Raw genomic sequence first — 22,762 nt, 5'->3', positions numbered from 1 at the left:
AAACTTAATGCTGACAAAACTGAGGTTCTTGTTATCGAGGGCCAGGGCTCAACAGCAAAGCAGCCCCAGTCTCAACCAACACCGCTAAGGATAGGGAGCTCAGACCTGAACAACTCAGACTGTGTGCGCAGCCTGGGAGTACTGATTGATGGGAAATTAAGCTTCAGGAGTCAAATCGCAGCTGTTGTGAAACATTCCTTCTTTCACCTAAGGAATATTGCAAGGATTAAACACCTAATTCCTTCAGAGGATCTTCCAACCCTAGTTCATGCCTTCGTCACATCAAGGTTAGACTACTGCAACGTCCTCTACACAGGCCTGCATAAGAAAGACTTACGCCGCCTGCAATTAGCACAGAATGCCGCCGCAAGGCTGTTAACGAGCCAACCCCGCCATTGCCAAATAACACCAACCCTGAGCTCACTCCACTGGCTACCGATAAAATGGAGAATTCTGTTTAAGATTGGCTTACTGACATTCAAATCCTTGCACAATCTGGGCCCTGTATACCTGAAGGACTTGTTGCAACTACATTCCACCCCCCCACAATCTTAGATCAAAAGGACGTAACACCTTGGTCACCCCCAGAGTCCACCTCAAAACCTTTGGAGACAGAGCCTTTTGTCATGCTGCCCCTACACTTTGGAACTCCCTGCCACACCCAATCAGGACAGCTCCATCCCTGGAAGCATTTAAGTCTAAACTGAAAACCTACCTCTTCAGTCTGGCATTCATGAACATCTGACTATCTCCTCTGTAACACAACCCAGCCGGCAACCCTGTATTAATCTGAGACACAGCTATGCGCTTTGAGTCCTATGGGAGAAAAGCACTTTACAAATTGTATTGTATGTCACCATCAGGGATACATTTCAGAACGTAAATCAAAGAGGAAAGATTTTACAATGGGCAAACACTGACTAAATAATCTATAAGTTAAAATTGTAAACAATAAGCAATTTTTTTTTCAATACAGTTCCTTTTTCTAACTGCAAGAACAGTACGATTCCAGCCAGTCTCTCTACTCCCTTCCCTTGCAAAATATTTTGGCAGTTAGATTGTACAACTGCTTTTCAGGAAATGTCAATTCTATCAGATTTCCATCAGATTTTAACTGCCTTCTTCCACCCCTTTTTAGTAAGTTTATAGACATATTTGTTGTATTGTAAGTATTTTTGCATTTCTCAAGCAGGAGGCAGTACAACTTAGTACTTACAGCTTGTTTACTGTCAGTATAACAGACCTTTTACCTTGTTTAGCATCTATTTTTCTTTCTGTAGCGATATTTTTATAACAGCCCTTCATTTATCACATAGCCACAATGGGCAAGGATAGGGCCGTCTCCTATACACAGTATAGTATACTCGTACCATGACTCAGCAGCAGCTACAGCCGCCTCACACACATCTACGCCACCACAGGACAGAGCACTAAGTTGTAAGAAAAAGGCGCGCCAAATCACTGGTCACGTGACCTCTCCCTCCTCCACAGTGTAGGCGGGAAAGCTCGACGGAGCACGCGCTCCAATCTCCTCGTCCGGAGCACGCGCTCCAATCTGCCGCGAAGCCTTTAGGGCCACGCCCCCTCGCTGACTAGCCACGTGCACGCGCTCCCAGTAAGAGCGCGTGCCCGCGTTCCCCTCGCCGAAGCTCTCTTCGCTTCGTGAGCGCGCCCCGGCCATGCCGCGCAGTGTTAAAAAGAAGGAGGCGCCGGATGGTGTGAAGTGAGGGCAACGGAGCACGGACTGGTGACTGGGGGGCGCACGAACTGCAGCCTGGAAGGAGAGGAAGAGAAGAAAGCGGCGAGGTGATCGGCCTGGACAGCCCAGGTAACGATCTGCAGAGCCCCACACGTATCGCCCATGACGTTGACACGCGTAGCCGCGGCTGGCAGGGTGAGGAGGTGGCGGGCGGGTCTCTGGCCGGTGGGAAGCAGCCTTGCACGAGCTCAGCTTGCCCTCCTCCGTAGTGTGAGTCACGGATGCCGCTTAACGAGGAGGACATGGAGCCTAATGGGGTGGCGGAGGGGGGAATCGGCCGGCCTTGCGCTGCCAGGTAGTGATGGAGACGCCGGGCAACCAATCAGAGCGCGTTGCGGCTAGACTGCCAGGGAGAGGAGCCAATCGGGAAAGGGGAGGGACTCGCATTTTAGCTCTGTCCCTTTAAAGCTGAACTCCAGGGTCCCGATTAATACGAATTGCTGTGCTGCACTCCAGCTCTCGTTTGTGTGTAGTTTGTATGTAGTGCTGACGTTTAGTGTAGTGCTTTACAGAGTACATATACAACTAGTTCTTAGTCCTTACAATGACAGTCCAGTGTTCTTGCAGAAAGCACTCATAAGGGGTACCTATGAGAAGCACAAATTATCCTATCAGTATCTGTTGGCGTACCAGGATGACTATGCAAGTGCTGGGAGAGAAGGTGCACCGTGCTAACCTGACTGATTTTTAAGGGGAGCTCAATGCTAGACAGTAAATCTACAAATTATTCATTGCTATGGTAAAGGCGACTCAAATTAGCATTCCTTGAACCTGTGCATGAAGGGTGTCGAGGTACTTCAAAGTTCACTATAACAGGACTAATGCTAGTAAAACATGGTGCGTTTCCGTGGCTTGATTCTGCTGCCCGATTGATTCCCCTGCTTGACCCCGCGGGTGATTCTCATATCTTCTGCTTGTTTTTCTTATCTTTTTCCATTGTCCCAATGGGGTATAGAAGCATGGAATTGATCGGGTGGGTGATCGGACATTTTGGAAATTATTAATCGAGCCATCTGAATGGCTCAATCGAGCGGTACAAACTGGTACCGTGTATTACCAGCATTAGACTAAAGGCCCATACACATGTCAGATTTTTCTGAGCGACGGGTCGTTTGAACGTTCAGTCGTTCGCACGTCAAATCCGACGTATGTACAGACGTCGGGCGGATCGCTGGAAACCAGTCTTATCACGCGAACGATGGTCTGTACACACGTCGGATTCCGTGTGCGAACGACTGGACGTTCAAACGACCCGTCGTTCAGAAAAATCCGACGTGTGTATGGGCCTTAAGGGCCTATTTCCACAACACGTGGATTCTGGATGCGGAAAACTGACTCCAATAAATGCCTATGGGAAATATGCATCAGAAAAATCGTTTTTAGTGGAAACAGGTCCATAGGCATTAATTGGAGTCAGTTTTTCTGCATCCAGAATCTGTGTGTAGTGGAAACAGGCCCTATATTGATACCTTGGAGAACTGTCACCTCTCCTGATTGTTCTTGATGACCAGTTAGGTTGTCTCTGTGCAGACACAGTGCTTGGCAGTCTGCTGAGAACCCTGTTTTTTTTTCTCTGGATGAGATTGGGTAGGACTGGCAGGAGGACATTTGCTGTGGGTACAACAGCGCTGGCCAAAGGTTTTGTTTTAGTTACCCTTTGATATAATGTAAAGAGACTCTGAAACCACTTTAAAAAAGCAGTTTATCTCTTTTGTACCTAAACTTTTGCTCAGGTACACTTTTTAAATGACAGTGATGAACCAGTGCATTGTGCTCCTCCCTACTCCTGCCTAACACATGCCACTCTATAGATACAGGATGGTGTTGTCTCTCCTCCCCTCTCCATAGGAACAGTAGGCTAAGCTGTAGATGAGTGAGGAGCTTTTTTTTTTTTTTCTCTCTCTGATGTCCTGGGGATTGGGTCCTTCTACAGGTACAGTTGTGCATGTGTACGCACATCTACTCTTAAAGGGAGACTGAAGTCTCCCAAAATGCCTGTTTTTCTTTTAAAATCATCTTTAATATCCATGCTCTAACTGAAACCTGCATCACTGCGGCTGCACACTATCTAAATCACCCCAAACTCCCCGGGGCACTTTGCGTGGAGTGCTACAGTGAATCAGAATCTTTATTTTCGCCAAGTATGACTGGGTCGTGCCTGGAATTGGTCTTGGCACGTACAGGGTACTGATACAGGGTACAGATACCGGACAAGTCAAGCAGTCAGAAAGGAACAGAACATAGTTACAACACACAACGCCCCCCAAAAAATAAGAAAATAAAACGCCCAAAAAGTCAGCTTGAGCTAGGGCGCCGTCTATCCACCTGCAGAGTGCCTCAGTGCGGACATGGTGTTGTGGTGTGGGGATGGGCAGTTACGTGGAGAGAGTTCAGAAGGTTGACAGCTGAGGGAAAGAAACTGTTTTTATGCCTTGAGGTCTTGGTGAAGATGAACCGGAGCCTCCGGCTCGAGGGGAGCTGACTAAAGAAGCGTTGGCCTGGGTGTGAGGGGTCGCTGGTGATCTTTAATGCTCTGGAGTACAGCCTGGAGTGGTAAAGGAGGTCCAGTGGGGGAAGGGCTCTCCCGATGATCCTATCTGCTGATCTGATGACCCTCTGCAGTTTGAGTCTGTCGCTGGCAGAGGAGCTGGCGTACCAAACCAGGATGGAAGAGCATAGGACAGATTCTATTGTAGCGGAGTAGAAGTTTGTCAGAAGTTTTTGGGCCATACCAAACTTTTTTTTTTTTTTTTAGTTGGCGGAGAAAGAAAAGTCCTCTATTGGGCTTTCCTCTGTGTGGAGGCAGTGTTGGCCTTCCACCTCAGGTCATTGGAGATGGTTGTGCCCAGAAGGCGGATGCTGGGGACTCTCTCCACCTCCTTGCCATCGATGCAGATTGGAAGCGGGGTGGAGGCGCGTCTCCTGAAATCAACAATCATCTCCACAGTTTTCGCTGTGTTTAGGACCAATCCGTTCTCTCTGCACCAGTGACAGACATCTTCGACCTGGTGACGGTACTCCTTATCGTTATTGGTGATGAGACCGACAATGGTCGTGTCGTCAGCTAATTTGATTACTTTTACAGAGTCTGGCGTGGATTTGCAGATGTTCGTATGTAGAGAGAACAGAAACGGCGACAGGACGCAGCCTTGTGGGGCTCCTGTGTTGGTGATCCTAGGTTGTGAGGAGATAGGGCCCAGCCTAACAACCTGGGACCTGTTGGAGAGGAAGTCCGTGATCCACAGTCGTAGGGTGAGGCAGAGCTTTCAGCTGCAGCTCTGCCTCTACACGCGTCTATCAATGCAGATCGCCGCCTCTCCCTGCCCCTCTGTCTTTTTTTTCATTGAGGGGTGGGGGAAGAGGCAGAGATACGCGCGAGTTTGATGCGCATGGAGGCAGAGCTACAGTCTAAAGCTCTGCCTCCTTAGGGCAGCAAAATCCATGATCCAGAAAGTCATGGAGTTTTGCCTGGTAGTTTGGGGTGATATAGTTAGGGTGCAGCCTTTGGGGATGTGGCCTTTTAGTTAGGGCAATGGTATTAAAGATGATTTTACAAGAAAAACATGTATTTTAAGAGACTTCAGAGTCTCTTTAACCTCCCCGCCGCAGGGGATCACATGGCCCTGAGAGGATTTTTTTTTTTTTTTAATAAAAAGTGTTTTATGTTAAGCTAGCAATTCGCTAGCTAAGCATGTGGCCCAAGTCCCTCCGGTCCCCATCGATCGCCGCCGTTATACGTACCCCCCCCCCCCCCCCAGGGATCCCGCGATGATGCAGCCTCGCAATCAGCTCCAGGCTTCGCTATGGGGAGGATCGGGCCTGCGCATGATGTCATGTCCGATCGTCGACATAGCGACAAGTGAAGCTGAACGGAGCAGCTGCAGGGTAAATAAAGCCGGTGGCAATCGGGGGGCTCAGAGAGGTGCCGGGGGGCTTGGGACACATAGTTAGCTAAAAAAAAAATCCCTGCAACTGCGTACCGCCAGGGAGGTTAAGCAAGATACTGATTTGGAAAATTCCTGGCTTTCTGCTATTGTAGTGTCTTGCAGTGCCCCCTACTTGTTCTTTCCCTATAGCTCACTCTTGGACAGATCGGTACGTCTGTATGAGGATTGTTGTAAACCTGTTACAAAACCTTGTTTGAGGCTACAGGCATCTCGTGTATGATTCTTCCTAAATACCATGAGGAATGTTGTACATCAAGGGAGGCTCGAGAATATGTCCTCCAGCAGACTTTCAATTGGCATGCTGCCCTCTGTTCTGGGATGTGGCTGTATGTGTCACTCGTAATTTAGTGGCAGCACATTTTTGCTGTTCTAGGCTAGGCGCACATAGCAGAAACGCTTAGGTTGCGGAAAACGCAGCTGCCGCTAATGGAAGTCTGTGGGTTGCAGGAGAAAACCGCGTTTTGTATGTGCGTTGCATAATATTAAAAAATGCACATAATGAAAGGCAATGGAATGCGTTTTTCGTGTGGTTGTGTTTTATTTTATTTATTTTTTTTTTTATTTTTTTTTGTGTTGTAATTCTGCTTCCTATTTTCTTCATAGTGATTTGTATAAATCAAAATATTAAAAAAAAAAACTATATCTCTCGCATTAAAATTGTTTGAAAAACGCATCTGCAGTAAAAATTCAGCACAAAATAAGTATGCACATGAAATTAAAACACAGCCTTTCATGTTATGTGTGCACCCAGCCTCAATCTTAAGTCGGGTGATTTTTTTTTTTTTTTTTACTTCTATGCAAATTTTAAAGGAGAAACCCTTTAAAGTCAAAATTGGTCCAATTTCAAGTTGCACGCGCTTTGCATCAGCTTAAATTAAATGGCGTGTCATTGGCCACCTAGTTGCATCACTAAAAGCTTGTCAATCTTCCTTAAGTTCCTGTCTTCAGGAACTTTTAACTACACCATGGCTGTGAGCTATCTGCCAGCACCAAGCCTTGAAGCAGCTGGTGCTTAACTACTTGCTGACTGCTCCACGCCAATTGGCGTGAGCAGTGCGGTAGCCCCAGGACCACTCCATGCCCATTGGCGTGAACTGTCTTCTATGGGGCTAGCAGGAGATCGTGAGAGCGCATCTCCTGCTCGGGGGGTGGAGCTCCACCCCGCCTTCAGTCTCCGTGCGGCGATCGCCGCTCGGAGACTGTTAGATGGCGAAACTGTCTATTAGGGCAATACAGTGCTGCGATCTAAGGCAGCGCTGTACTGGGGACAGCCATGTGACACGGCTGTCCCCTCCAGAGTGTCGGCGGTGATCCACTGTCATAGGCTGAAGCCTACGATAGCCGATCACAATGATTGGCCAGCGGGGGGAGGTTGGGCGGGTTTATTCAAAAAGAGAAAAAATGCACATTTTAATAATAATAATAAAAATAATATAAAAAAAATAAACACTAGAGGGGATGATCAGACCCCACCAATAGGAAGCTCTGTTGGTCGGTGGAAAAGAGGGGGTGGATCACTTCTGTGCTGTGCGACCCTGCAGCTTGGGCTTAAAGCGGCAGTGGCACTATTAACAAAAAATGGCCTTGTCTCTAGAGGGATTTAATACTGCGGTCCTCAATGGGCTTTTTTTTTTTTTTTTTTTTTTTTTTTTTTGTTGGCTCCAGGATTTGACAGACTAGCTGCTCAAGTGAATATTTACGGTACTTGTGTACATAGTAGTACAGCGGCGCCAACAGGGTAAAAACAATATTTCTTTAAAAAGGATAAAATTAAGTAGGTAGCTGTGGACTTACCCCTCTAAAACAGACACACAAAATCAGTTTATTTACATACTCCAAACAAGGTGCAACGCCTTTCGCGGGTTTATCCCACTTCCTCAGGCAATAAATAGGAGCATATCGCCAGTGCGGTTCGGTACCAGGCTCTTAGTCAGTGTTTGCCCATTGTAAAATCTTTCCTCTCCCTGATTTACATTCTGACACTTATCACATGGTGACATTGTTACTGCTGGCAGGTGATGTCACTGGAAGGAGTTGCTGCTTGCTTTTTTTTGGCAGTTGGAAACAGCTGTATTTCCCACAATGCATTCCCACCACTATATCAGCCATACAGGGCCCTCTTATGCGCGTACGAGAGGAATCTCCGCCGGTAGACTTGGGTGCAAGATACAACTGGTATGGCTTATCCTGCTCCTGCACAAGTTCCCGGCGACGTTAAATACTATACCCCCCCCCCCCCTCCAGGTCGTCATGGATGGTGGGGAATGAAATAATTTGGCTTCCAGCAATTGCTGGAGGCCGAATTAGGCTCCCTGCACACTGCAAATCTGTTTTGCAATTCCGATTTTTCCCTGAATACATTCAACAGAAAAACGGATCAAAAAATACAGCATGCAGTAAGGATTAAAAATCAGAATCTGATGTAAAAAGCAGAATCTGTATCACAATCACATGCAGTGTGCAGGGAGCCTTATAGTGTTTTATAAGTAACTTTAACTCCTTCTTCTGGCGGTGCTGAAGTTACTCACTGTGCGCCGCTATAGCTGTAACTCATATTACGGCCTATGGTGGCGCCGGCTGTGCCCAAATCTCCTGCGCTGGAATAAAAGTGTTTGCCCTGATGAACCGTTTGTGAAAAGGAAAGATTTCTTATGGGAAAGGGGATATCTGCTACTGACTGGAAGGGCTGTGGAGTCGGAGCAATTTTGGGTACCTGTCTGAGTCAATGGTTTCAATAAACTGAGGAGTCGGATGATTTTTGAACCAAGTCCATAGCCTTTGTTAAAAATTAGGCTAAGGTGTTGGGAGTCTAGGAGCCAGAGCAATTTTGGGTACCTGGAGTCGAATGAGGTTGTGTGTTTTGTTTTTTGGGCTGTTAACAATGACAGGTGTTGTGTTGCATGTTACAGTGGCTGTGCTAACAGAATATAAGTGAATTAGAATCCCTGCCTGCAGAAATGTTGCATAAAGCATTTCTTAAAACTTGGCATGCGTTTTGCACTATGTTTTTTAAAAGTGCTGGATGCCTGGTCCACACTGGACCAGGCAAAACTGTTGCAGTGAAGCATACTTTGTATGTACTGTAGGTGCGGCACTACATGCATAATGTGCAATGCAACTTTCCCCTCTGCTGCAATCCTGTGTTTATTTTTTTTATTTTATTTTTTTGTATATTTATTATTCCTGGCTACGCACAGCAACTTGACTCTGTGAATCTAGCCTAAGGCCTAATACACACATGCAAAAAAATAGAAAATGTCCACAGGAACTATGGTCCACCATTTCTATAAATAGTACCCGATGGATGCATTCATTCAGCTATTGTCATGTCACACCCCATACTGATTGACCCTCCCCCCCTCACAAAAAAAATGTAGGGGGGGGGGTGTTGTGTTTTCCTTGTGTCCTGAACGGGAGTTCAGGTCCACTTTAAAATTTGTGGCTGCTAGAGCTTGGGTTCAAAATAAGATACTGACTTGAGGAGAGGTAAGCTTCTTCCAGTGCTCCAATTGCCCCTGTTACTGAGCGCAGGTCCCCTACACATCCCGGAACGTGCAGCATGGTCGTGCAATAAATCGGGGCTTCAGAGCTGCGTGTTCCCGATATGATTAGCAACAATGATGGGAGACCTCAAAGCAGGGAGGGAAGCTTCAATAGGATCCTGAAGCTTCCCTCTCTTTAGGGAAGTATCTCATTTTGTACCCAAGCTTTGACTCGGGTACACTTTGACTTCAAAGGTGGGGAAATGGTTTAGGGTGTCTGTAAAGAAAAATAGACGGTCTGAAACTTGAATGTAAATGCAAGATGGCAATGACCCATAATGCTGTTCTAAAATGTAACTCTGCTTTTTAATCTGCCTGAAATGCTTGTGAAACTCGGATCAAATGAGGGGGGGGGGGGGTGAGTTGTCTGTGGACACAGGCCCCAGTATTGTCCTCCCCTCTCAACCCACCTATACGCTTAGGGCTCGTTTTCATATTTTTATTTTTTTTGCGTTAGCTATGTAACGCTAACAAATTTTATTGTTGGACCGCAAAAATTTGTTAGCGTAGCATCACCTAACGCAAAAATGTGTGCGTTAATGTTCCTGCACCAGTGGGAATGCAAAAAAAAGTAAGCAATGCTTACCGACCCTGAGGTTGGCAAAAATGAAACTAGCTGGCGGCGGGGGACTGGAGCAGCAGTGAGTGACTACAAGGGCACAGGATGGCTGCATGGGGCTGGTAGAAGCCCCAGGTAAGTGAAACTCATAATATTTATTTATTTTTTTTCCCTGGTAATTCCTTTAAAGCTTTGTGAATCAGGCCCAAAATCTGTATAGTGCATACCCATCTTAAAGGGACTCCGAGCACCTCCTCAGGGGTATGCCTTTAAAGAGACTCCAACCAGTACTGCCAAATACTTAGGGTTCTGTGGGGATTTTTGAGGAGAAAAACTGCCACTTACCTGGGGCTTCTATCAGCCCCCTGCAGCGGTAATGTCCCACGCCGTCCTGCTCCCATCCGCCGTTCCCCCGCAGCCGGCACCGGGCTATTATTCGTCTGTCACACAGCTCGAGTCATCTGAGGCTTACTGCGCAGTACAACGTTTTCTTGTACTGCGCTTGCGCAGTAAGCTTCCAATCACGCAGGCGGGTGCGCAGCCACTGTAGCGCAGCCGCAGTTGGATCCCAGGCCGCGCTAGACCGGGGTCGGCGGCGGAGGATGACATGGGACATTACCGCTGCAGGGGGCTGATAGAAGCCCAAGGTAAGTGTCTGTTTTTCTCCTCAGAAACCCCCCAGAGAACTCCTTTGAAGATGCATACCTTTCTGCAGCTTGTGCTCTCCTGTTTCATTTGCCTGAACAGTCTTCTACACCAAATAGTTTTTGTTCGCTTTCAATTTAAAAATCGCGGCTGCCATCTTGGCTATGTTATAACTTACGGGTCACCGCTTTCTTCTCTGTTAGAGAAGTGCATCACTGAATGAAGAAGGAAGAGGAAGTGACACGCATGGCCATTGCAAGAGGCTTCTCCAGAGGGGTCATAGCACGGCTTTGTTGGCAGTTGTCTGGCTTAAAGGGATACCAATGAGGTGCTTGGAGTCCCTTTTAAATGCTGGCAGGGCAGGAGCTGTAACTTTGCTGTAATATCCTGCCTGTTTTTTGAGGACTGAGATTATTGCAAATCAAATGCTGCAGAGTGGGTCTTGTATAGATGAGTTATTGTGTGAAGTGGAGTTGTGGTGATAACTGGGTGTTTGGAATTGCAGTTCTGTAATCACCACTGAGGGCAGACTTGTGAGAACTGAAGTAATGTAATAGCTCTCTGCTGCCCGTAGTGACCTTTTGGCCTTTTTGTTTCAAGGAAATAGTTACTGGTTTTTAAGGTATCTGTGGAGACTTTTTTTTGTTTGACAATGGGAAGTTTCTTGTGATATACTTGTTTCAGGTGTATGATCCAGATACTACTGCAGAAGAAGAGTTCAGTAAGAATGCCGGCAAACTTGAAAGTGTGGAACACCCTTTTATTTAATAGTTTTCCCTTTTTAAAGGGGGTTCTGTGGCTATAAATAAACAGTCACTTGCCTAGGCCTTCTAACAGCCCCCTGCAGATGACCTGTCTCACGCCGTCACTGAAGAATTCTCCGTTCCCTGCCGTGGGTCATCTTCCAATTATTCGGCTAACTAGATGAATGTTGCTGCGCAGCCTTGGCTGTGCCCGTCCTCTATTCTGCTTATGTCTCCGGGAACTTGCTGTGCATGCGCAGTATGGAGGGTTTTTTTTTTTTGTTTTTTTTTGTACCTTACAGCATTCAGTTCTGGTGAGGAACATCAATATGATGTAACCTGCTTTCATGGCCAGCTCAGTCCCCTTCAAATAAAAAATAATAGGCACATGCTGCCGCTCAGGACTTAGAAATATATGAAACCTTTTATTAAGCAAAAGTACAAAACACTAACCCGCCCTAAAAACAACTAAAGTCGTCCCCTGACCTCAATCCTAAAGGGCATTTGTGGGATGAAGTCAAAGGATCACTTCACTTTAACTACTTGCCGACCGCCCACAGCCGATGGGCGGCAAGGGCTGGGCCCAAACGACCGCAATACGCCCATCGGCGGCGGGTGTGGTTATGCGCCGATCGCGTGACGTGATCAGGCGTCGGCGACAGGCTCCGATTCCCCCCCCCCCCCGCAGTAACCGGCCGTTCGGAAGCGCCGGCGGGTTACTAGCCTTCAGATCGCCGCATGCAAAGCATGTAATACGGTTTGTAATGTATAAAAATCGTATTATACAGGCTGCCTCCTGCCCTGGTGGTCCCAGTGATCAAGGGACCACCAGGGCAGGCTGCAGCCCCCCAGGTAAGCACCCAAGCACACTGATCTGCCCCCCCTCCCTTCCCTCTGATCGCCCACAGCACCCCTCAGACCCCTGTTTACACCCAATCACTCCCCTAATCACCCATCAATCACTCTGTCAACACTATATTTTTTTTCTATTCTGTCCTAAACTGCCCCCTGGGGGCTCCTGATCACCCCCCCCCCTGTGTACTGTATACATCTATCCTCCCCTGTAATCACCCGTCAATCACCCCCTGTCACTGCCACCCATCAGATCAGACCCCTATCTGCCCCTGGGGCACCCAATCACCCGCCCTCAGACCCCAGCCCTGATCACTTCGCCAGTGCATTACTTGCATCTATTCCCCCTTCTAATCACACCTTGAGACACCCATCAATCACCTCCTGTCACTCCCTAGCACACCTACCCATCAGATCAGGCCCTAATTTGCCCCGTGTGGGCTACTGATCACTCGGCCAAACCCTCAGATCCCTCTCAGACCCCCTTTCGATCACCTCCCCAGTGCATTGATTGCATCTATTTTCCCCTCTAACCACCCCCTGAGACACCCATCAATCCCCTCCTGCCACCCCCCCTAGCACTCTTATCCATCAGATTAGGCCCAATACAACCTGTCATCTAAGAGGCCACCCTGCTTATGACCGGTTCCACAAAATTCGCCCCCTCATAGACCACCTTGTCACGGGAGCCCTGGTGGCCAGACCGCAAATTGCCTTCCAATCGATTTCAGCACACAGACCATGCAAACTGTGGTCGCAATCGGTGCACAGAAGTCGACTGAATTTGGGCAGCAGCCCGACCAGAAGGGAGCCTGTGAGGTACGGTAATTACAACTTTACACACTATTTCAGGGTATCTGCCACCACCACTGGTATGGGCCAGTGGACCCTACTGACTGACTGATCCTGCAAATAAACAGTTAAACACACTCTATTCTGTCTAGCTAGCAACAACAGTAGCGTCTCTTCAGAAGTCTGGGTTCAGTTTGTGCGGCTGAGTAGCAGGGTAGTGGAACAGTGAATGACTTGGATAAAGTCTTTATTCACGGGCAATATAAATAATTAATATATACATACAATCATTAAAATCAACAATTATTGAAACATTAATAGCCAGTATGAAATAATAAAAAAAAAAGGAGACAATAGGGTTTGTGGAAATCTGTCCGTTCTGGGAAAAACTTGTAGAGTTCCTTTTTGTTCAGTTTCAGCAGAGTCCAAACAAAATGGCTACCACTTGTTCCTCAAAATGGTAGCAGCTTTCAAGAAGGTGGAAAAATGGAGGAATGAGGGAAGAGCCCCTTGCAGATACTTTTGATGAAGCTGGTTTAGGGGTGTGGTAATCCCGGCCCCCTCTGAATTACAAACCAATGACAGTTCATTCCCTCTGAGAGATTTTAGGTTTAAACTTATAAAATGCCGTAACTCACAAACGATACAAGTCATATTTAGGTGGATAACAGATTCATACTTGTCGGAAAATACACAGTAATTTGACATCAGACATGGCTACTGCAGCGGACCCAGTTCTTGAGAAGGGTCATACCTCAATAACCGGACGGGCTATCGCGATGAATTTCATATCAGCATGATGGCCAGATTTTACCGAATAAGACTATATGAATTTCATAGCTGTGCGATGTACAGTTGCCATATAATCGACAAGAAACCATACATCATATGCATTCAGATGGCCCGTGGTCTGTGCCGGATAGTCTGGGTGAAAGCAGGTTTTGAATAGGCTTCCTGCTGGGAGTAGCTTCCTTGCTCTCCCTGTATGAAAAGGCTCACCAAATGGAGGTAATTAACAATAAACATTCTCCTGAACACAGGCCTGGCCCAAGCTAATTAACACATCAAAAGACATCCTGCATCTAAGTACTGCTAGCCCAGATTGACTGCAGATGCTCCTACACAACCAATCTAGATTCTAGCGCATCACTGGCAATCGGTGTAACAAACCGATTGCGTTCTTGTTTCTCACGGCTGTTCCGTGACACACCTGTCATCAAAATTTGCAGATGCTCATACCCCTGAACAGTCATTTTGAGGCATTTGGTTTCCAGACTACTCCTCACGGTTTTGGGCCCCTAAAATGCCAGGGCAGTATAGGAACCCCACAAATGACCCCATTTTAGAAAGAAGACACCCCAAGGTATTCCGTTAGTAGTATGGTGAGTTCATAGAAGATTTTTTTTTTTGTCACATGACTGTCCAATCCACCCTTTTCAAAACATGGTTACTGCGTTTTTATATCGCTACAACTTACTGAATGCCCTCTCCCCTGAGCCAGTGTGTTGTCCCCCTCCGGGGCCTGGCAGACAGCAGTATGATTCTAATAGATTTCATGATGAAATCTTAGATATCTGTACAGTGTGTGTGTGGCCAGGCAATAAACCCTTTCTGATCAGATTCAATCAGAGGGATCTGTCTAATGCCTAGTACAACAATAGTAGTAATACAATTTTCTGTTAGAGTTTTTTTTTTTTTTTTGTAAGATTTTCTGTAATTAGATTATTTTTTGTAAAGTACTGGTAGAGACTGGTCATTATCTTTGGTGCATTGTCTTCTGGTTATCTCTTGCTGAGTAGAACAATGACTAATTGCTCGGCAGATAGTTAGATAATTTCCAACATGTTGGAAATTATCTATCTGGCAGGTAAATCTGACGGAAAATCTTACAGAAAATTGTATGGTGTGTACTAGGCATAATGGACAATCTGGCCATACATCGAGTGATGTATGGCCACCTTCAGTAAAGCAGGCCATACACTCATTGATTTTTCTTCTGATCAAATCTGTGCAGCATTTGGCCTGCTCAGTCAGCGATGCGAACTCCATCAAAAATCGCTTGATTGGGTTTATCAACAGAACATCGTTGGCAGTGACCGACGAGGGTCGTTAATCTGTGTGCTATAATGCTCAATCTGTGCTTCTCCCTGGCACCTTATTCACTGCCTGTGTGATGTAATGCAGAGGATAGACACTAGGGACCTCTAGTGGTCACAGCGCCCCTAGTGCCTGTCTCCTGCATTACACTATAACTGTGCTCTGGGACAGGAAGTGAGGCGGAGCAGCCAGCAGCGACCATCACCATGGGGGCGCAGTGGACAGGAGAAACTGCAGGGGGCAGGCACACAGATTTCAAAAAATGTCATGCTGAAATTGATTGAAACTCTGTGTGCAGAGATCTGCTGGCTATGTCCACCAGTGTATGGCCACCTTAAAGACTGCCATATTCTGCAGCCTTACATGGACAAATGAATAAGAAAATTAGCAGTTTTATAGGGCATTCTTAGGAGCCAGATCCATCAATTACTAGCCCTGGCTTCTGAGTTATGTCCAGCCTTTACTGGAGGGTTACCTGGTCAGAGCCTTCATGTTGTCAAACTTCCAGACAGCTGGTTGGCATGTGAAGTTACTTTGTGTGATCATTATTTTTATGCATTAGTTATTGACGGTGAGAATCATAAGGCATCATTATTTTCAAACTGTGCTAAATTGCAGGTATTGTTGCCATACAAAAAAAAACCCGAGCTGAATGTTTTTGCGTATAACCATTAATGTTGATCTGTGCCTGAGTGAGAATTTATTTAGAGCATGTTGGATTAACACATACATATATATTCAGTATCTGTTGCTTGATGAAAGTGCTCCTTGGGGGTCCTTGCCTCTGGATCCTAATGAGGCTTCCTCCTGTGTAGCCCTGTTCCAGCAATGGCTCCCTTGAAAAGGCTTGTCAGCGCAGACGCTTTTGCGCCTGCCACATTGACCTTAGGGATCGCAGCCCCCTCCTTGTGGTGTGATACAGACATTACTGCAGCCAAATAGGTCAGCAGGGCTGCTAGGCAACTGGTATTGCTTAAAAGGAAATAAATATGTCAGCGTCTATATTTTCATCACTGTAGTTGTCCTTTCTAAAGGCCCATACTCACGGGGGACGGCCGTCGCCGCAACCGCGTGGCACGCGCATGTTGCGGCGACAGTTCCCCCGTGTGTATGATGCGCGCGCCCCGAACCGTCGCCCGTCGGAGCTGTCGCCAGGCGATTGACCTGTTCAATCGCCGGCTACAGTCGTCGCCGCAACCTCGCCGGAACTGTCGCTAGCCCCGCATGTGTATGCGGGCTAGCGACAGCTACCCACACACACCACACGGAGCTTCCGGCGGGGGGGAGGAAACTCGGCGACAGCTTCCGCCGCATCGCTAATCCCTCTGCTGCCGTGTGGATGCAGAGAGATTTGGCAACGAGCTGTCGCCGAACTGCCGCCGAACTGTCGCGCACACGCTCCCGTGTGCGGCGACAGCTACAATTGTACCCCCGTGGGTACTTAGCTTAAGGTGTGTGCTCTGACCATCCAGGGCTGCCTCTGCCAAGAATCTAGTATGTGTACAGTGCCCCCTGACCCTCGCCGATGTGTGTACGAGAGATTTAGCCGAATGCTGCCAGACACTGTTGTCCCTCCTGCTCCATTGTGCAATGCATGCTGTTAGTAGGGGCAATGTGCATCGCTAGCCTGGAGGATAGTGACACATCTGTGTAGCATTGTGCCCTCTAGCTAGCCTCACGCTTCAGGTTTGGATAAAACAATCAAAAAATGTTTTCCAACGATAAAAATCGACCCGTGTACATAGTGTCAAGGTTGTCATTCCCTATGAGAGCTGGGAGGGTTACTGCAATTGTGATGTGATTTGTGGGTAAGGATTGACCACTGGTGTTGCAACACACTGAAATTGAAGTACTGTATAATGTGTGGGAGGTCTGATTACAGCCAGTGTCACTGGTATGTTTTATGAATAGTGATATTTCAGGCGGTGTTGCTGAGTCCTCCTGACTCCTCTGTGATGGTTGCAACAAGTTACAACATCCACCTTCATATGTCACATGCATGGCTTTAATCTTCCCTAATTCCCGTCTATATGTATCATTAAGTCAGTTATTACAGGAGTCATGTTTTTGAACATCAGCTCCCCACCCTTTGTCTCCTTTATGTTGGTGGGGTAAATTTCAGAGGCCTCATCGGCACAGCACTGAGGAATGCATACAGCCTGTGTTATATACACCTCAAATCACAAAGTCTGGGTCTTTAAGATTTCAGTGAGAGGAATAACTAGCTGACATTTGGAGGCTACTGAGTGATAAAAGCACAGAAGGAAGCCTCATGCTGACATCTGTCACTGGCAGGTAGAGCTCTCATCAGTGGCGTAGCTTCAAAACCACAGGCCGCACTGTGAAATCTACACTGAGCCTCAGTGTGATGGAGATGTGGGTTAATGATCATTACTGCAACACAACCAATTGGGAGAAAATACAGTGGTTGAAGGAGAGACGTAGGTCTGGTCTAGAGAGCCAAGTATTGAGGCAACCTCCTGCATCATATATTCTACTAACTAAATAATTAAAGGAGTACTGTAGGGGGCAAGGGGGGGGGGAGGAGTTTACCTTACCCGGGGCTTCTAATGGTCCCCCGCAGATGTCCTGTGTCTGCGCAGCTACTCAACGATGCTCTGGTCCCAATCTCCGGTTCACTTCCAGAATTTCGACTTTAAAGTCGCAAAACCACTGCCTTACTGTGACTGCGCGCCCTTTCTTCGCTCCCGGGGTGAGAAGGCTGCGCAGTGGCAAATTTCGGAAGTGAACCAGCGGCGGATCAGAGCATCGGTGAGTGGTTACGTGGGCACGGAACGTCTGCAGGGGGGCATGAGCATCCCCAGGTAAATCCAACTCCCTTTTCCCTTTACCCCCTGCAGTAGTCCTTTTAAATGACAAATGAGCCAATTATACTTGTAGTTACCTGGATGCTGTTTACTTGTGTGCCACCCTGTGGTTCTTCTTGACACTTCTTCTAACTGCCGGGCTCGGCAGTTAGACAGGCTGGAAAAGTGTGCACTGTGCTTCTTGAGCAGCTGATTCACCACAGATCAGCTGCTCCGTTCCATTCAGCTTTCCTCACTGCGCAGTGTTGGCTTTTCCGTCAGCGATCAGACCGCAGAATAGAGCGCAATAATGAGAGGCATGAAGCCTTGCAGCCTGGAGGAGGGGATTACAAGTGATTCTAGTGGCATACCAACTCTGCCTAATCACATTACAGGGAAGAGGACTTGCTGAGCACCAGCACAAGGTGATCCACCTCACACCCCCCTGCTATGTACAGCGCTGTGCCCTGCAGCAATCTGCCCGCTATTATACAGCCTGTCTATAAAATAGTCTCGCCCCTAATCACTGCCCACCAGGGGAGAGCTTACATTTTAACTGTGGCTATTTTGAAGCCAATCCCAATGTCCTTTCCTCCCTTACTTGCCTGATTATGTGTACCAAATAAGTCAGGTAAACTGGGGAATGATCATTTTATATTATTATATTTAGAAAAGTAAGTGATTTTTAACTTTTGGATTGCCTGGTTAGCAGCCAGATACTTGTTTACCAGATAAAATAAAGCATTGATTTTTTTTATTTTATGCCCGACAGTTACACTTCAGGTGAAGTTGGGATTCTTGGGCAGTGGTGGTGGGAGCAGGCCCTAGAGTTGGCTTTATTTATATCTACCTCTACCTGCTTCTTTTAAAACCGTAGTGAGAAGTGTTATCACGACAAATGAACTGAAAGTTTCCTAAATGGGACTTCCTGCTTTTTGTGCCTAGGTATTCGTTATGAAAGAAGGTGATGAAAATAGAGTATTTTGGAGTTCTGCTAGATCTCCTTCCCTCTACAAAATGCAGAGTGCACAGGAAGGGTTTTTGTTTGTTTTCCCAACCCTGTGTTCAGGGCTACCAACCATGCATGTGTTGTGGCGATACACAGGTAGATATTCAGCACTGCTGAGACATGAGATACCCCACCTGTGAATTTTTTGACTGCCTGCAAATCATGTACTGTTGGTGAACCTTGAGGACAGGGTTGAAAAGCCCTGTTTAGTGTGAGGACCCCCCTATTCATTTAAACTGAAAGAGACAAACACAAATGCACTGAAAATGCGGCATGTGAGTGCGTTTCCCAGTCGTACTGGGAATGGCATGATATGTTTTCTTATGATCGTGCATGTTGTTGCCATTCCCAACTGGCTTCTGTTCCTGAACTCTCTCTGGGTCGCATGTACTGAGGACCAGGGCTGTGGAGTCGGAGCAAATTTGGGTACCTGGAGTCGGATGATTTTTGTACCAAATCCACAGCCCTGGTAAGGGCTAAGGAGTTGGAATCCACTTGACCCCCCCCCTCCCCCCTCCCAAGAGTTATCCTATACCAAAACCAAGAGTGCTGTTAAGCTTACTAATTGTATTAAACCGTGAATCCTAACTGTGCATACACACATGCAGTTTTGGTTGGACAATTTTACCAATGTCCTATAGCATTAGAGCTTAATTATGCAATCTGTTCATAGCATTGTAAATCTGTTGGTCCTCCTACTACATGGAGGTGATATAATTGGTGAGTGATAGGCCAATCAAAATTTAATGTGTGTATCAGGCTTTTGTTCGCTTTACAGCAACACATTAGTGTACAGATGCTGAAAAGCAGACGCAACTGTTAGTGGGCTCAGGCCCTTAGTCCCTAAGGTTTTATAACATTAAAGAGGACCTGTGTAGCGAACAAAATGGGGCGCTAGTCTAGTTGAGGGGATCCAACGAGAATTCCCATAGTCCAGCATCGTTCAACTGTACTAAACTACAGAAAACTTACCGCAGCTGTACCCAAAATGCATTAAAGCTAAATACACACATAGCTGACTAGCTTCACTAAAGAATTATGAAGGTTCATATGCTGCTGCCTATCTTTTAGAGCAGAGAGGAAGTTCTGAGTTCAGGACCCCTTTAATAAGTGCTGCTTGTGCCACCTCCAGCTCCTGATAGGTTGAATGGGTAGGAGGCATGATGCCAAATATTGAAATGAAGAATAATAAAAAAAAGCCCTAATCTTTGATTAAAGGAAATGGGGATATTAGAGAGACTGTCTCAGAACTAAAAAAAAAAAGTTTCTTTTAAAAATAAAAAGCATAAGATGGCTGCCAGCCAAAGCAGGACCCGCATTCCAGAGTCAGTTTATTTTCATTTATAAATGATTTAGTCAGTGTTTGCCCATTGTAAAATCTTTCCTCTCCCTGATTTACATTCTAAAGTGTATCACAGGTGGTGACCTCTTTAGTTCTGTCAGGTGCAACTCTGTGGAATGTTTACTGAGCGTTCCAGGCACTAGTCTACTTCCGGCGACACAGCAAGAATTCTCATAGGGAAATTCAGCGAACGTGATTGGGTGGACGGCACCCTGTCAAACTGCTAGTTTCCAATAGGTTGTAGTAAACCACGCCCACACTATTTAACCAATCGCAACGCTTTGTGCTATAAGAGGGTGCAGTGATTGAAGAACTGTTCTGACGTCTCCTTCTGGGTCCCCTTAAGTAGACTAGCACCAAGTTCCAAATTCAGTACAAAATATAACTGGTCTCCCAGAATTTTTTTTTGGGGGGGGGGGGGGGGGGGGATTACACATAGCTTAACATTGGGAGGGCAGGGCTACATTCAAAATATAGATCTAGAAAGTGTTTCTGATGCGGAAACCAGGAACATTACCGTAAACGTGGGTATCCTGAGTAATTTACTGCGTTCTATTAGGTGTCACTACAGTGCCTCTTTAATCATTCACAAGCCAAAAAAAGTTTACGCACCAAAAAAAAAAACCATGTAAGTTCACATGTGCAGGGCTCTCACCCTTTTGTGTCTTGGAATTGTTATTCATGTTGTATCTTGCAATCTGTTATTCATTTTTATTCATCTTGTTACGTTCGCTGTAATTACCAGTGTCCATATTTGATGTATACAGTTGTCTGTATCATGTACCCTTTGTTTGTTGTTTTTTTTCCTTAGTTTGCACAGCGCCGCAGAATTAAATAAATTGTGTAGCCAATGACAACTATTGGGGCAGATATTGTGTGGTCAGAGCATGCATGCTCACACATGCAGTATTCAAACATAATCATTTAAATTATCAGGGTGTGTGAACATTTTATATGTATATGTTATTAAAGAGAACCCGAGGTGGGTTTGAAGATTATCTGCATACAGAGGCTGGATCTGCATATACAGCCCAGCCTCTGTTGCTATCCCAAACCCCCCTAAGGTCCCCCTGCACTCTCCAATCCCTCATAAATCACAGCCATGCTGCTGACAAACAGCTTGTCAGAGCTGGCTGTGTTTATCTCTATAGTGTCAGTCTGCTGCTCTCCCCGCCTCCTGCAGAATTCCAGTCCCCGCCTGCATCCCTTCCCTCCCTGCTGATTGGAGGGAGGGAAGGAAGGGGGCAGGGACCGGAGCTATGCAGGAGGTGGGGGAGCAGCTGAGACTGACACTACAGATGTAAACACAGCCTCACAGCATGGCTGTGATTTATGAGGGATTGCAGAGTGCAGGGGGACCTTAGTAGGGTTTGGGATAGCAACAGAGGCTGGGCTGTATAGGCAGATCAAGCCTCTGTATGCAGATAACATTCTTTAAACACACCTCGGGTTCTCTTTAACCCTAAAAGCAAAAAAAAAATCATCCCTGGAGCAGCCCCTGCACTTACCTCCCTGGTCTTCAGTGCTGCAGTTCTCCCTCCGGGTGGCGCTGTAACCCTATAGTGAGATTGCTGGCTGTTGTCATGACAGTAGGCAATCTCACCTGGGGGGTGTAGAGCCTCCGTGGACAGTGAAATCGCCCGCTGCACGCAATGCTCTGCATGTACCTCCGGGCGGCTACCAAGAGTGTAGCTTGAGATTACTGCTCTGAGCTGCGGTTTTCAACCCAGAGTCTAGATTGTGGGTACCGCTAAGGAGGTTAAGACACCTGAAGTGAGAGGGATATGGGGGCTGCCATAGTTCTTTCCCTTTAAACATTACGAGTTGCCTAGCAGTTCTCATGCTCTTTCATGCATCAGTAGTGCCTGACTAGATGTGCTGCATGCTGGTTTCAGGTGGGTGATTCAAACATCTGATCTGCATGCTTGTTCTGAGTCTATGGCTAAAAGTATTAGCAGCAGAAGTTCAGCAGGACAGCCAGGCAATGTGCATTGTTTCAAAGGAAATAAACAAGGCAGTCTCCATATTCCCCTCACTTCCAAGTGTGCTGTAATTTGGCGTGTGTACTGACCATTTTCACATACCAACTTCATGGTTGGAAAGTAGTTGCTCTGAGCATTGTAGCATTAACCCCCGTTACATTGAGGTCCCCTGTAGGATCATGGGTTGTATAGTATTTAAAGTACCCCTTGAACCAGGGAAAAAGCCTTTACATAAAGGCCAACCTCCATGTCTACTGGCCACCTTACTCCCTTATGAAGTTCCTTGGTGTCTAATGGGTCCCCCCCCCCCCCCCCCCCCCCCTCTCCAACTCCTATACAGTTCTCCAGTGTCTAGTGATCCTCCCTCCCCTATAAAGTTCCCTGGTGTGTAGTGGCCCCCACCCTCCTCTATACAGTTCCCTGGTGTCTAGTACTTTATCTCCCCCATATGGCTTCCCTGGTGTTTTAGGGCTTCACCTCCAATATAGATTCCCTGGTGGTCTACAGTGGGCCAAACCCAATGCAAAGTGGGGAAACCACTTGGGGGGCGAAATGTAATAGCTCTAAGAGCTAGATTTGGCCCGCGGGCTGGAGTTTGACATCTATGCTCTAGAGGCACAGAGCTATTCTGAAGTGTGGAGGCATGAGTTTTGAGCTATGGCATGAAAGACCTTGTTATGAATGAG

At 46.8% G+C, this 22,762-nt stretch overlaps 1 protein-coding gene across 3 annotated transcripts in view; it reads left to right on the top strand.

Moving 5' to 3' along the window:
* Window positions 1-1,618: 1,618 nt before the first annotated feature.
* The window catches only part of PHF20 (PHD finger protein 20), a 107,636-nt gene continuing 86,492 nt past the window's right edge, over window positions 1,619-22,762 (top strand). For all 3 annotated transcript variants that reach the window (XM_068263161.1, XM_068263160.1, XM_068263158.1), the window contains exon 1: window positions 1,619-1,828. The gene's annotated coding sequence lies outside the window, so the exon portion shown is untranslated. The remainder of the gene's footprint in view (window positions 1,829-22,762) is intronic.

The sequence above is a fragment of the Hyperolius riggenbachi genome, chromosome 12 (genome assembly GCF_040937935.1).
Source record: "Hyperolius riggenbachi isolate aHypRig1 chromosome 12, aHypRig1.pri, whole genome shotgun sequence".
Taxonomy (NCBI): domain Eukaryota; kingdom Metazoa; phylum Chordata; class Amphibia; order Anura; family Hyperoliidae; genus Hyperolius; species Hyperolius riggenbachi.
This window is presented reverse-complemented; position numbering and strand designations above follow the sequence as displayed.